The 13009-nt window shown below is 42.6% G+C and overlaps 1 protein-coding gene across 1 annotated transcript in view; it reads left to right on the top strand.

Annotated features, from left to right (window-relative positions):
* Nucleotides 1-13009, top strand: part of Rarb (retinoic acid receptor beta) — a 385376-nt gene that overhangs the window by 217171 nt on the left and 155196 nt on the right. The window lies entirely within an intron of this gene.

Raw genomic sequence — 13009 nt, 5'->3', positions numbered from 1 at the left:
CTCCAGGCAGATGGCAAATCAAGCTGTAGCAAAGGAAATGCCACCATGGCATTTGGGAACTAATAACAGCACAAGCCATGATGTTCTTAAGTGCTTGCGTAGGAAAGGATCCGTGCAGAAGGTTCTTTGTGATTTTGTATGATGACCTGGGACCCTCCAGTCACAGTGGCTGAAGCCCACTGCCATGAATTCATTACTCGATAGCAGAGGAAAATGTCTAACTCATAAATATCTTCCACTGACATCACAAAAAAATTTGACCCATGTTTTCCTGAGAGACCATACAACTGACTCCCCTTTTGTCATTGAGCATCTGTTAGCAGAGGCTCTGCTAACCTTCTTCCCCTCATCAGATCCAGCACCATATGCATTATCTGCTGGGGTTGCACATTTTCCACGTTGACAGTCGCTGTAAACTTTTTTGTATGTCTGGACCACATTCATCATAGACTCAAGACTTTATGCCAAATTTGTATTAACTCTGTAGTGTCATGTGGCATCAGGACCTCCTCAGATCAACTGAATATTTGGGATTCGTAGAGAATATGAAATCCCAGGATCTTACCTTTTTAACATTGGCCAGAAGCACCTCTTTTATGGACCTATACTTAAAATTTTTGAAAGCGCAAGAGCAATAAAGAGGTATGCAGAGTATAAACTGTGCAAAATTTTGTCTTCTTTTGTTTTGGTGCCCTCTCTTAATAACATGAAGAATTCCAAATGGCCACGAACATTGAGGTCCCTGTGCAAACAAACGGAGACCTTCCCCTATATCCACGTTCCAGAAATGTTACTGTTCTGCTGAGCGCTAGAGGCTCATGTCTGTAATCCTAGCTACCCAGGAGACAGAGATCAGGAGGATCGGGGTTCAAAGCCTTCTTCAAGAAATAAATACTTCAAGACTTAACACAAAAAAGGGCTGGCAGAGTGGCTTAAGTGGTAGAACACCTGCCTAGCAGGAGGTCCCGAGTTCAAACCCCAGTATCACCAAAAAAGAAAAAAAGAAAAAGAAATGTTACTATCCATCTCACCATAGGCACAGAATGTACTTTGGGCCCTGCTTTAGCATCCCAGGAACCTTCGGTGTTCTTTAGCAGTGAGTTAAGAGAAACATAGGAAATAATGCCAATTGAGGTCCTAGACAAATGGTAAATCAGACAAGTATTTTCATCAGTTTCTCATTGTTATGGATCGTGGTCATTTTTTTTCATGTTACCCCAATCCAGATCTTGTTTTTATCCATTCTCTTAGGTGATAATCCATTACTATTCTCTCTTGAGGAGATTTTTGTACTGTGGCCAAAACACATCAATGGAGTCTTCTAGTCCTGAAAATGGCTGACAACACAACAGCTGAGTGTCATTTGCCATACATGTCCCTTTTTTTGAGTAGCAGACACAGGTAAGATGCAGCCAAGTAGGCCTAGTCTGCCTTCCTGAATTTCTATTGCCTAGCAAATTCGACGATACTTTTCCAGGTGCTGTCCTGAAACAGTATCACGAATCTGTCCCCTGTGTTTTCTCTCAAGCTGCAGCAGAATAAATGCTAGAACATATTGTCCTGCCATGTAGTTCTCCTCAGAACATGGTAGTACTTTTTATCCTGGAGTCCCGACTGATATCAACTGACTTTATAAAATATAATTTAATTCATTCTTTATTCCCTTTGCTTCTTGGAGCAGTGAACTCTCTCAGACTTGTGGTGTCGGGTTTCTTTCCCAAATAAGTTTGAAGCCTGTTTGTTTCTGTGTAATTTGCTTTATGGTGCCCTGAGTCCTGTTAGAGTCACCTAGAAAAAAGTGGGGTGTCTAAGCAGAAAATTTGATAACTGTGATCCTTCAGGTTCCCCGCTATGTAAGTTCACACGAGTTAATTTTTGCTAGCCGTACAGAACTCCCTGCCCAGTGACGTCATGCTGTTTGGCCATGGGCAGAGTATCTACACCATGGAAATCAACAAACACTGCAAATCAGCTTTTCCCCCGCCTCCCCCACACGCTTTTCCAGAGAATCACTTGTTAAATATTTACGAGCACACCACGGGGGTAAAGGTCAGCCTATATTTGGTAAAAGAAGTTAAGGCCTTCCAGAGGCATTTGAACAATTTTCAGAGGAATTGGAGCTGTTTCTGTGAGTGAGGGAACCTCAGTCCTTTGTTTAACAAATATTCCCAGCATACCCTGTGTCATTCCTCAAGGAAATTCACAGGCCATATAATCTGCACGTGTAAAACTTTAAAATCAGCATAACATTCTAGTGATAAACTATAGGAAAAATTAAGGAAAGGAATTCATAATAATGTAGTTTGGTTTTTAATACATAAATACTTGTATATGACTGCACTGGAAGGCAAGGTGGAAAAGTCAGATGTACCTTTGTGTAAAACCAGCAGGAAAGCACCCCTACAATGCAGACTGACAGGTAAGGTTTTGGTGAAGGAACATGATTTTCTCAAATGATGACCAACCCTTGGCTGTTTTGTGACCAATACAATCCAAAATATGTTCTTCCCTCAATCCACAAGGTAATCAAATCTTGGGAAATACAGGGTATATTAAAACCATGCAAAAAATAGTTCGTGTGGGTGTGTAAGAAGGAATTAGGTTCTAGGCTCAGGTAGTTCACCTGCATGCATTACCTGTGTTCTGAAATGGTGTGGGACATGGGTTATCCTGTATGGCCCAGAACAGCCGACATTTCTGATATTATTTACTCAGTGCCAAAGAACTGTGTAGGAGGTGAATGCAGTGGAAATATTACGCTCTCACGCATGAAAACGAAAAAATGAGACCTGTTGAAACTGTTCTAAAAATGAGAGGGGAGAGAAAAGGGGAATGATTGGGGGGTTATTTTAACTAAGATATATTGTAAGCACTTTTATAAATGTCACAATGTACCTCCAGTACAGCTATAATATGATAAAAAAAATTTTAAATATCTTCCAAAGACTCTATAAACACCCTACAAATAGTACCGCCCTGGTGGAGAGCCAGTACTGTAAACTAAAGCCAAAAAGAAAAGCCTGCCTTCAGAGTCATGGCCTATATCCTTCAGTCTTGATGGATTGATACAGAAAAGGGGAGTGTACCAGCTGAGAAGACAATGACCCCTGGACGTTTACAGAGAAGGCTCCAAGCTACCCAAACTCTCGACAAGTCTAAAAGTTTGGGAGAGACCACAGGAGGACTGGGGGAGAGGGGCGGGATGACAAAAGGGCTGTCCAGTAGCTGGGAGACAGGATGGGAAGACGTCAGAAGCAACCGACACTGGGAAGATAGGAAGCTGAAAAACAAATCGCCCATTCTGTCTTTAAAAGCTGCCTTTCAGCCAGGAGTTGTAAGAGGGGCAGTCATATGGAATATGTCATGTAAGGAAATGTAGGCCCCAAAAGTGACCACATGGAGAGGAGTGATCTGGCCAAGAGATTCTTTATTGCCGGGTGAGAGAGGGAGAGAGCAGAGAGCCAAGACAGACAGAGAGAGAGAGAGAGAGAGAGAGAGAGAGAGAGAGAGAGAGAAAGAGAGAGAAAGAGGCAGGGGCTTAAATACCCCTCAGTGGGACTCAGCATGATCTGATTGGTTAGGATCTTATGGTTCATGCTGATTGGAGGTTGGGGCAGAAGGAGGGTTCAAGCTAGACTTGAGGCAGGACTGTGACCCTGGGAGGCAGGACTGTGACCCTGGGAGGCAGGACCGTGACCCTGGAAAACAGAAGCTTAAGGGTACAGTAAGAACCGAAACCTATTGGCGCATTATTGCCAACATGTCAGAACTGTGTTCAGACAATTGCGTGAGAAATACCAAGATCATCTTTGTTCTTTTTTTCTATTTCAAACAAATAAAAGGAGAGTTTTACATGACATGGGAGCCTTCAAAACTGAAGACACAGAAAGACAGAAGAGGCTGTGTGTCTTTATGCTGGGTTTGGTGAAGAAATGGGCAGTTGTTGAGAAGTGTGCTTGATCAAAGGGAGTCAGATCCAATGGTAAGAATCTGACAGGAACTTGGGGTGCCTGCCCTATTTGTTCAGCTTCTTCTCTTCATTCCCATTTCTTCAGCTCCTTTCTTCCCTATATAGAGAGGGCAGCTCTCATAGGAGTCTAGTTCCCAAAAGAGGAGGGGAGGGTAAGCATGAACTGCCCTCTTCTGCTGACGTCTTTACCGCCAAGCTACACATCTGGGGGTAGAGAGAGTATCCTGGACCATTACTACCGAGGTTAAAGAGCTGTTTCCCCTTGACTGCCATGGCGGGATTCTTGCTCAAACTTGATTCTGCAAGGACAGAGAGGGAAGCCCAAGGTCAGGCCCGTCAAGCAGAGGAGTGGAGGAGGCTGACTGGACTTGAGGTCCTCGTCACACCTTAATCACGAAAGGCTTCCTATGCCCTGGTGTTTACACTGTAACCTTCACTGTAAATGCCTGAAGCCCTTGATTCCCATGCAGAAGAGCTGACTTGAACCCTAGAAATTTTTGTTAGGTGGCCCTGGGTACGTAGTTCTAAAATCCATGCTTAGGCGTCATTGCAATGGATCTTACATTTCATCACTCATGGTGCTTAATGAGACAGGACAAGGTGATCCTACTTCTGCCTGTTCTTTCCCTTTCTTGCCCTCCCATGTCAATGTGTTATCTTAAATTTTAGAACTTTTTTTTCCTGAAATAACTTTGCTAATCTCTTTTGAAACTTCATTAATTCACAAACAAGCAAACAGATAATGAGGAAAGGCCAAATGTAAATTTTAGAAGCCACATTGTCTTTTCAAAGACAAACTTTCAAAACCTTTGCTTGTTGAGAAGTCAACTTTACACTCTGCATCATGAAAAGAGACAAAGAGATTACCTATCTTTTCATCAAAAATGTTTATATTGTGTTAAAATTGTGTGTGTGCATGTGTGTGCATGTGTATGTGTGTGTGTGTGTGTGTGTGTGTGTGCATGTGCACATCCTTAAATACACATCATTGTTTCTTCAACAGAAATTTCTTTCTGGCTTTATTTTACCTTGACAATTCCCACCCAGTCACCTAGGGCTTTTTTATTTGCCTTTTCTCTGTTAGAGAGCAGGATGAATTTAAAGTCTCTGCACAATCCCTCTGCTGTATTTGTACTTTCTACATTCCCTTTCCCTGTAGAAGCTGGAGGAAATTCCCTTGGATCTTTAGCTTTCTCTGAGACAAAAACTTTTGTGTTGCTAATAGAATTGGCTTCATTAGCATTTCAAATCCTGGGGTGTTAGCTTTTAGGGGCTTTCCAGTCACTACCTGATTTATCAATCCTGGTTAACTGGAATCCTCAGTGGCCAATGCCTTTGACCTTATTTCTGCCAGCACATCTTTTTAGGAAATCCTTTTCAAGGATTCTGGAGAAAGATAAGCACATGATCTGAAAAGTTTTGCTTTTGTCTCTCTTCTTACTTTATATATCACCTGCCAAAAAGCCACACTCTGCTTTATCACTTTTGGTGGCTAGCTCATAATAGATGATAGGTTCAAGGATGGATGGATGGATGGATGGATGGATGGATGGATGGGTAGGTGACTAAATGGACAAGTGAGTAAGTAGATAGTTAGAAAGATAGATGGCTTGGTAGATGGATAAATAGACCATAGGTGGATAGTTGAATATCAAGTAAATGAATGGGCGGGTATATGAGATGGATGAATGAGTAGGTGGATTGGGTGGATGGGTGGTTGGAAAGATGGATGGTTGGATAGAAAGATAAGATAGATAAATAATGTGAGTCTTATTATTGCTGTTTAACTACAATTGGCTTTAAGCTCCTGAAGCTTAACACACCTACAGAAGACAGCAAATCATGTGATCTGTTTCTTGCCTCCCACTGGATAGCACAGTGCAGCTTGCTAAGTATTTCATTGCCGTTCTTACTTAGTATGTTAGTTTGCTATTCGATGGTTTGACCAAAATTCCTGAGAGGACAACTTAAGGGGAGGAATTATTCATTTTGGCTCATAATTTAAGAGGTTTCACTCCACAGTCCTTGGCTCTGGTGGCAGGAGTATGTGGAACAGAGCTGTTCCTCTCATGGCAGCCAGAAGGCAGTGCAACTGGTAAGAAGGGGCCATGGCAAGACATAGTCCACCTGGTCATGCCCCCAGTGACCTACTTCCTCCAACCAGGCCTCATTTCCACAGTCACACCACCTGCCAAGAGTCTATTCATATTTTGAATCCATCAGTGAATCAAACCATTCCTTATGCCGGAACCCTCATGGTTTAATTGTCTTTGGAAATACATTTATAGACACCCTCAAAGTGTTTTACCAATCTCCTAGGCATCTCTTCCTCTAGACAGTAAAGATTAACATCACACTTATTGTCTGTGTCGTAGAATGTAAGAAATCACCTTCCTTTATATAGTACAGCTGGTTCTTGACTTACAGTGAGTGAGGTGATGTGCTGATGAACTCACTGAAAATTGAAAATATGGTCATTCAAAAGTACATTTAATAAGCCAGGAACAGTGGCTGCTAGCTACCCTGGAGGCAGAGATTGGGAGGATTGTAGATTGAGCCAGCCTTGCCAAAAAATTTGTGAGATCCCCATCTCAACCAAGAAAGCTAGGCATGGTGGTGTGCCCTGTCACTCCAGCTATGCAGGAAACATAAGTAGGAAGGTGGTAGTCCAGGCCTACCCAGACATAAATGCCTTATTAGAAAAATAACAAAAGCAAAAAAGAATTAGGGGCATGGATCAAGTGGTAGAGTGCCTTCCCAGCAAGCATGAGGCCCTGAGTTCAAATCCCAGTACCACCAAAAAAAGAGTAAAGGTATTTAGTAGACCTAACATACCAAATATCCTCAGTTAGCAACACAGTTCACTCAGAGCATCAGTTGTTTCCCCTTGGGGTCTTGTGGCCAGCTGGGAGCCATGGCTGGCTGCTGATGCCCCTGTGTCGCAAAAGAGTAACTTACTGCACATTGCTAGTCCAGGAAAAGGTCAAAATTCCAAATTGAAGTACAATTTCCACTAAATGCTTATGGCTTTTGTACCACTGTAGAGTAGTCGAAAACTTGTAAGTCAAACCAACCACTTCATGAAGTGAGATTTAGCCAGGCATATACGGAGGTCCTCTTGGGAACTTGCCCTCCTTGGTGTGTCTGGACCCTGCTGCCTGAGATACCTACCCTGCTTGGGCTGTCTGGAGGAAGGTTCTCTGGCTATGGTGACAGTAGCATTTGAGTAGCATTAGCAATGTGCTCCTGACTTCCTTTTTTCCTTGCAAACTTCACACTACCATTTCCAAAGTATTTATTCTGTCTCAGGCAATGTTCTAAGCACTTTTTGCTTATATTACCTCATTTAGTCTGCACGACAACCCTTTGATGATGGGAGGCACCATTAGCTTCTCCATTTTACAGGTGAGGGAAGTAAGCAGGTAGAGGTTAAGTAACTTGCCTTGGGTAGAGCAGCTAGGAAGAGGCAAAGGTGGGGTTTAGGTGCTGTCCATGGTGTCCCAACTGGACACCCTGCGACATCACCTCTCTGATCATTAAGCTGACCTTTGAAAGCACTGAGGTTTGGTCAGCACTGTCCTGTTAACATGACAGCCACTAGCCATCAGCTTCTGAGCACTTGAAATGCAGCTAGGGTAACTGAGAAACTGAGTTTTTAATTGTTTAATTTTAATTTACGTAAGCAGCACGGTTTAAGAGCCAGCTAATCGTCTTTGTTCATACATATGATCCCAAAAGATGAAGTGCTGAACTAAGAACTGAAGCAGGCGTCTTGGTCAAAGACAGTGCCCTACATTAACAACGTTAACATGAAATAATTGCAATGCACTCTCGGAATCTTTTGTACTTCCTTCCTTAAGCATTCTGCCAACGTATCTAATCTTAGCTCACCAGAAAATGTACTGAGATGAGCTGCAAAAAAGAAATCAGGCAGACTAACACAGGAAAGCCATGAGCAAGTTGTAGTATGGTGGTACTGTTGCCATCTGTTCTTAAACACTGCCATCACAGGGACAGGGAGCTGTTGATGGACGTGATGGGCTTTAAAGCAGGCTTTGATGGACAGGAGGAAAATGGCATCTGTGCTCCTTTCAAAGGCAGAGGTGCAGCAAACACACCTCTTACACAGTACACAGTGGAGAAGTGGAAAGTTGTGAGAGAAGAGAAACAGAAAAATGATTCTGAATGAAGCAACATACAACATTCTGACTGAATAATACTCAAGCTGTATTACTGGTCCTGTGCCACACAACTGGAAACTGAGCATTTAAAGAAGGAAAGTTAACGTGTCCACAAAAGCCATGCGGCTTTGGGCTGGAGAGCTTGCCAAGCATGTGTGAGGCCCTGGATTCCATCCCCAGCATCGTAAAACAAAACAAATAAACAAAAAACCCCAAGTATATGTGTCTGGGCTTTTGTAAGGCAGTGCAGAATTTAGTGAAAATCTGAACTGTTGGTTTAGAACACAAGTACACAAATAATAGTCCGTGGACCAAACCTAGCATGTGTATATATTTATATACATATATACGTATATGTATACGTATATATGTATATATCTGTCTGTGTACATATACACATATATACTTACACATGCGTATATGTGTGTGTGTATATACATATACATATATATACATAAACACATATATATGTGAATATATTTTGGGGGGGGGGCAGTACTGCAAGTTGAACTCCTCAGGGTCTCAGACTTGCTGGGCAAGCACTCTATCACTTGAGTTATGCTCGCAGCTCAGTAAATAAATTTGTATTAAATACATCTGTGCCCTGTCCTGACACATTAGCAGCGTTCAGAGTAAGGGACCAGAGGCAAAGTTTTTAAGCATTGACTAGAGATACAACTGCTAGCTAAGGACACAAAGCCCGCTCATCTGGTGGGAGAAGGCCCTGGGCTGGGCCTCCTCCCTGCCGTGGCTTCCCCACAGAAGCATACAGATCACTCAGTATTCGCCATGGTCTTCTTACAGGACTATGGCAAGAGGAGATTTGGAGGGGTTAACAGAACAACACTAAAAAATCAAAATTAATTAGTCAGGCGTGGATGGCTCATGCCTGTAATCCTAGCAATTTAGGAGGCAGAGATCAGGAGGATCATGGTTGGAGGCCAGCCTGGGCAACAAAAGTGAGATCCTATTTCAGAAAAAAACAACACAAACAAGGGTTGGTGGAGTGACTCAAGTGGTAGAGTGCCTACCTAGCAAGAGTGAGGCCCTGAGCTCAAACCCCAGTACCTCAAAAAAATTAATGAATAAATAAATAAATAAATAAATGAAAACAAAACCATGAAAAAGGAAGACATGTCTTTTTAGAGCAATCATGTCTGCCTCTGTCCACCCCACTCCAGTGTCTGCCTGCACTTTGCAGGTCTTCTGGCCTCTTTGGATGAGTGCATGTCGTGAGGACCCTCTAACTTCAAATCACAAGGTTCTTAACCAGCTTTGAACACGACTGGCAGCCACACTGTGCACAGAGACGATGTGCACAGGGCCTGCTTTTTCTTTAGGAAACTCTCCAGTTCAAACATGTTTGCAGAGCTTGATTCATGGTGTTTCTTTCTGGATTGTCCAGTGGGTAACTGCTGTACGAAAACCAGAGAAACAGATGTAGACCCTGAACCCTGGCTATAAATTTTTGTTTTATGATTATGGGTTTCAAATGTGCTGTGTCACACTGACAAATATACAGTTACGCTGAAACAAAATGGATTTTGCTGTCAAACTTTTGCCTTTTGGGGCTTTTCTTCTTTCTCTCTTTTTTTTTTTTTTGCTCTTTGTTACTTGGGAAAACTTTTGTTAGACTGTTGATCAAAGACAAAGAAAACATAAAAGATGACATATTTCAGAATGTATTTGGGGGGGACATTTGAGAACATTTCTTCTGAGTCATATTTAAAATGATTGTCAATAATTTAAGTTCATTATCCTATTCATTAATCTTTATAGTATATGGATGCATATTTTAAAATTGTGACTTATTTATGTTTCCTTACTTTTACTTAAATGAAAAATTTAGAGAAGAATCAAGTTTTCAAACAGTATAAGCATTAGCCAGATGCTGGTGGCTCACACCTGTAATCTTAGCTACTTAAGAGGCAGAGATCAGGAGGATCGCAGTTCAAAACCAGAATAGGCAAATTGTTTGTGAGACCCTATCTCCAAATACCCAACACAGAAAAGAAAAAGGGCTGGCGGAGTGGCTCAAGTGGTAGAGCACCTGTCTAGCAATCGTGAGGCCCTGAGTTCAAACACCAGTACCAAAAAGAAAGTGTAAGAATTAGATGGGTGCAGTGGCCCATGCCTGTAATCCTGACTACTTGGAAGGCTGAGATCAGGAAGACCAAATTTTGAGGTCAGCCCAGGAAAATAGTTCACAAGACTCTTTCTTCAAAATAACCGAAGCAAAGTGGACTGGAAGTGTGGCTGAGGTGGTAGAAAGCACCAAGACCTGAGTTCAAACCCCAGTCCCAACAAAAAAAGACAGAGAGGGAGAGAGAGAAGAAATGTAAGAATTAGATTTACTAATGAAGAAAAATAAGAAATGTGTGGCTGAATTGAGTCCGATTAATAAATGAATACCTAGATTAATATCCCTAATCCCTGCTATCAGATAATTAGTTCATAGTGAGAATTAATGAACTGATTAGTGAACACCATTGTATTATAAGAAACCCACCCTACTCTATTCACAAGGACTTAAAGACTGAGCATTCATTTCAAGCTCAAGTTCATCTTCTTACATTAAAAGAAGCTAAGGGTGATGATAAATGTTCAATTTTCTGGTGCAAAGAAAGAAAACACCAAGTCTCCCAACAGCTACCACACATAAACACACACATTCTGTGACTTTTGTGCAGTCATACAGAATGGGAGAAGAGGTTTGGGAACAGTGTCATCCTTCCTAGATGAGGCTGAGTATGCAGCCAAAGAAATGAGAATGAACAGAATTTTGAGGCTACCATCATCATCTTCACTTTCCCGTGGGCAGTGTATCCCTACCTTTTGGAAATACGAAGAGCAAAGCCATGTTCTGTGTTTCCTTGCCTGTAATCCCACCTATTTGGGAGGGAGACACTGGGAAGCTCCTGGTTCAAGGCCAACTCAGGCAAAAAGTTAGTAAGACCCCATCTCAATAAGCAAGCCAGGCATAGTGGTACATGTCCGTTGTTCAAGCTATGAGGGAAGTGGAGGTAGAGCAAAAAATATCACACCCTATCTGAAAAATAGCTAAAGCCAAAAAAGATTGGGGGCATGGCTCTGGTGTAAAGCACCTGCCTAGCCAAGTGCAAGACCTCGAGTTCACTGTCGGTCCTGACCAAAAAAAAAAAAAGTGAAGAGCAAGAAAGAACCTATACACCTGCACCTGCTAATGGTGCTAGGTTTTGTCACCTCTAACTCAAGTTCCTCTCCTCTTAATCAATAACTTGTCATCCACCTCCATTACTGGGTATAGTGAGCCCAGTTTCCAAGGCACACTAAGGACTTTAAGCAAGCCTTGGGCACTGTAAGTTTCATGTACCAAGTAGAAATTGTCACCTAATGTGGTGCTTTGTGTATCTTTACAACTATCTTAATGGCATGGTGTTAAATGTTTTGTAAATTCCTTTGTGCTCCCTTGCTTAAAATGTGTGTTTTCTTTGTAGTTACAGGGGTTCTTATAATAAGGCTGTTACAACATGAGGCCATCTAAAAAAGGAGAGAGAGGGAGCGAAAAAAAAAAACCCACAAACACATAATTTCAGCAAAATCTGAACTTTTCAATAGCAAGAACCAAGCTGCAGGGCTGAAAATTATTTTAATGTGCTTTCCTGAAAGGGTCTTTGACTTGTGTGTGTGAGGCATACATTGCTTGTTGCACCAAACGCCACTTAGCAACTCCACTGGAGAGAGCAGAGGTTCAGCACTGGGCGATGCCCCTGGCAGGCTTTTAAAAGGCCTGGATGTCAAGGCACATTCCAGCACTCTCCACAGAAGGGCTAGTGGGGCAATGGGTTTCCCCACTAGAGGCTCTGAGGCTCTTCTCCCTGCCCAGTCCTTGTGCTGGGCAAGGTTCTCAGGAAGAATTCTTAGTAAATACCAGAGGTGTGGTGGAGGAAGGAGGTTACCCTGATTCATTGATGGGTCCTGCAAGCAAGCTGTGCAAAATGACTCCAGGGTGGACTGTCTCTCTTTGAAAGCCTCCTCTCTGCTTGGGTTTATTTGTGAAGATGGCCTCTGTCTTTCCCTGTGTTTTAAAACTGGCTAGAAAGAAGTTATAAAAAAGATCATCTCTATAAATTGTTTTAAGAAATAAGATTGGGCAGGGGTTGGAATGGGCAAAACCCTGATCTTTAACCAGTTTTCATGGTATATGTTTAATGGTGCTGTATGTGTGTGACAAGATGCCAACATGTTACTGGGGAGGGGGGTACATGGCTGGGGAGCAGCAATGTAGTTTTCAGGTTGAATTGGGATGCTGGGGAGCTGGGTTCTACCCGTAGTCTGAATTGTGTGGCCTCAGGCAGGTCTTTCTCCCTGGTGGCCTGTTCACAGGGTTGGAAAATGCAAAGATGAATCAGAGGTAACATTTGTTCCCGGAAATTTCCTGAGCAGTCTAACAAGTATTATTTCTATCCTCTCAGTAACCCACTGAGGCCGGAGGTAGTCTGTGTTCATTTTGCAGACGAGAAAACTGAGGCCCCATCACACACCGGTGTGTCTGTGGTAGAACTGGAATTGGAATCCAATCGGGTTTGACTCCCAAATCCCTGCTGTTGAGCGCTATATTACGTTTCTCTCGTCAGGACCCTAAATCCTACCTGCTGCATGCACAGGTGGGAGAGGGCAGTGTTAGGGTCCTGATTCCTCCCTGTGACAGCCTAGAGAGGATTTTTTTTTAAAGTCAAGTGAATCCTGAAAGGTGAATTTTTACTCCAGAGCCAATGCCAAGCCTTCCAAGCCAAGGCTCGCAGGAGGAAGGAGAAAGTAAGGAGACTGCAATGAAAAGTTTCCCAGCGCGCGTTCTCCTCTCCCGAGGGCCAGCGAG

Source organism: Castor canadensis, chromosome 10, assembly GCF_047511655.1.
Source record: "Castor canadensis chromosome 10, mCasCan1.hap1v2, whole genome shotgun sequence".
In the NCBI taxonomy this organism is placed as follows: domain Eukaryota; kingdom Metazoa; phylum Chordata; class Mammalia; order Rodentia; family Castoridae; genus Castor; species Castor canadensis.
The sequence above is the reverse complement of the archived record's forward strand: the minus strand, read 5'-3'. Positions and strand labels throughout refer to the sequence as shown.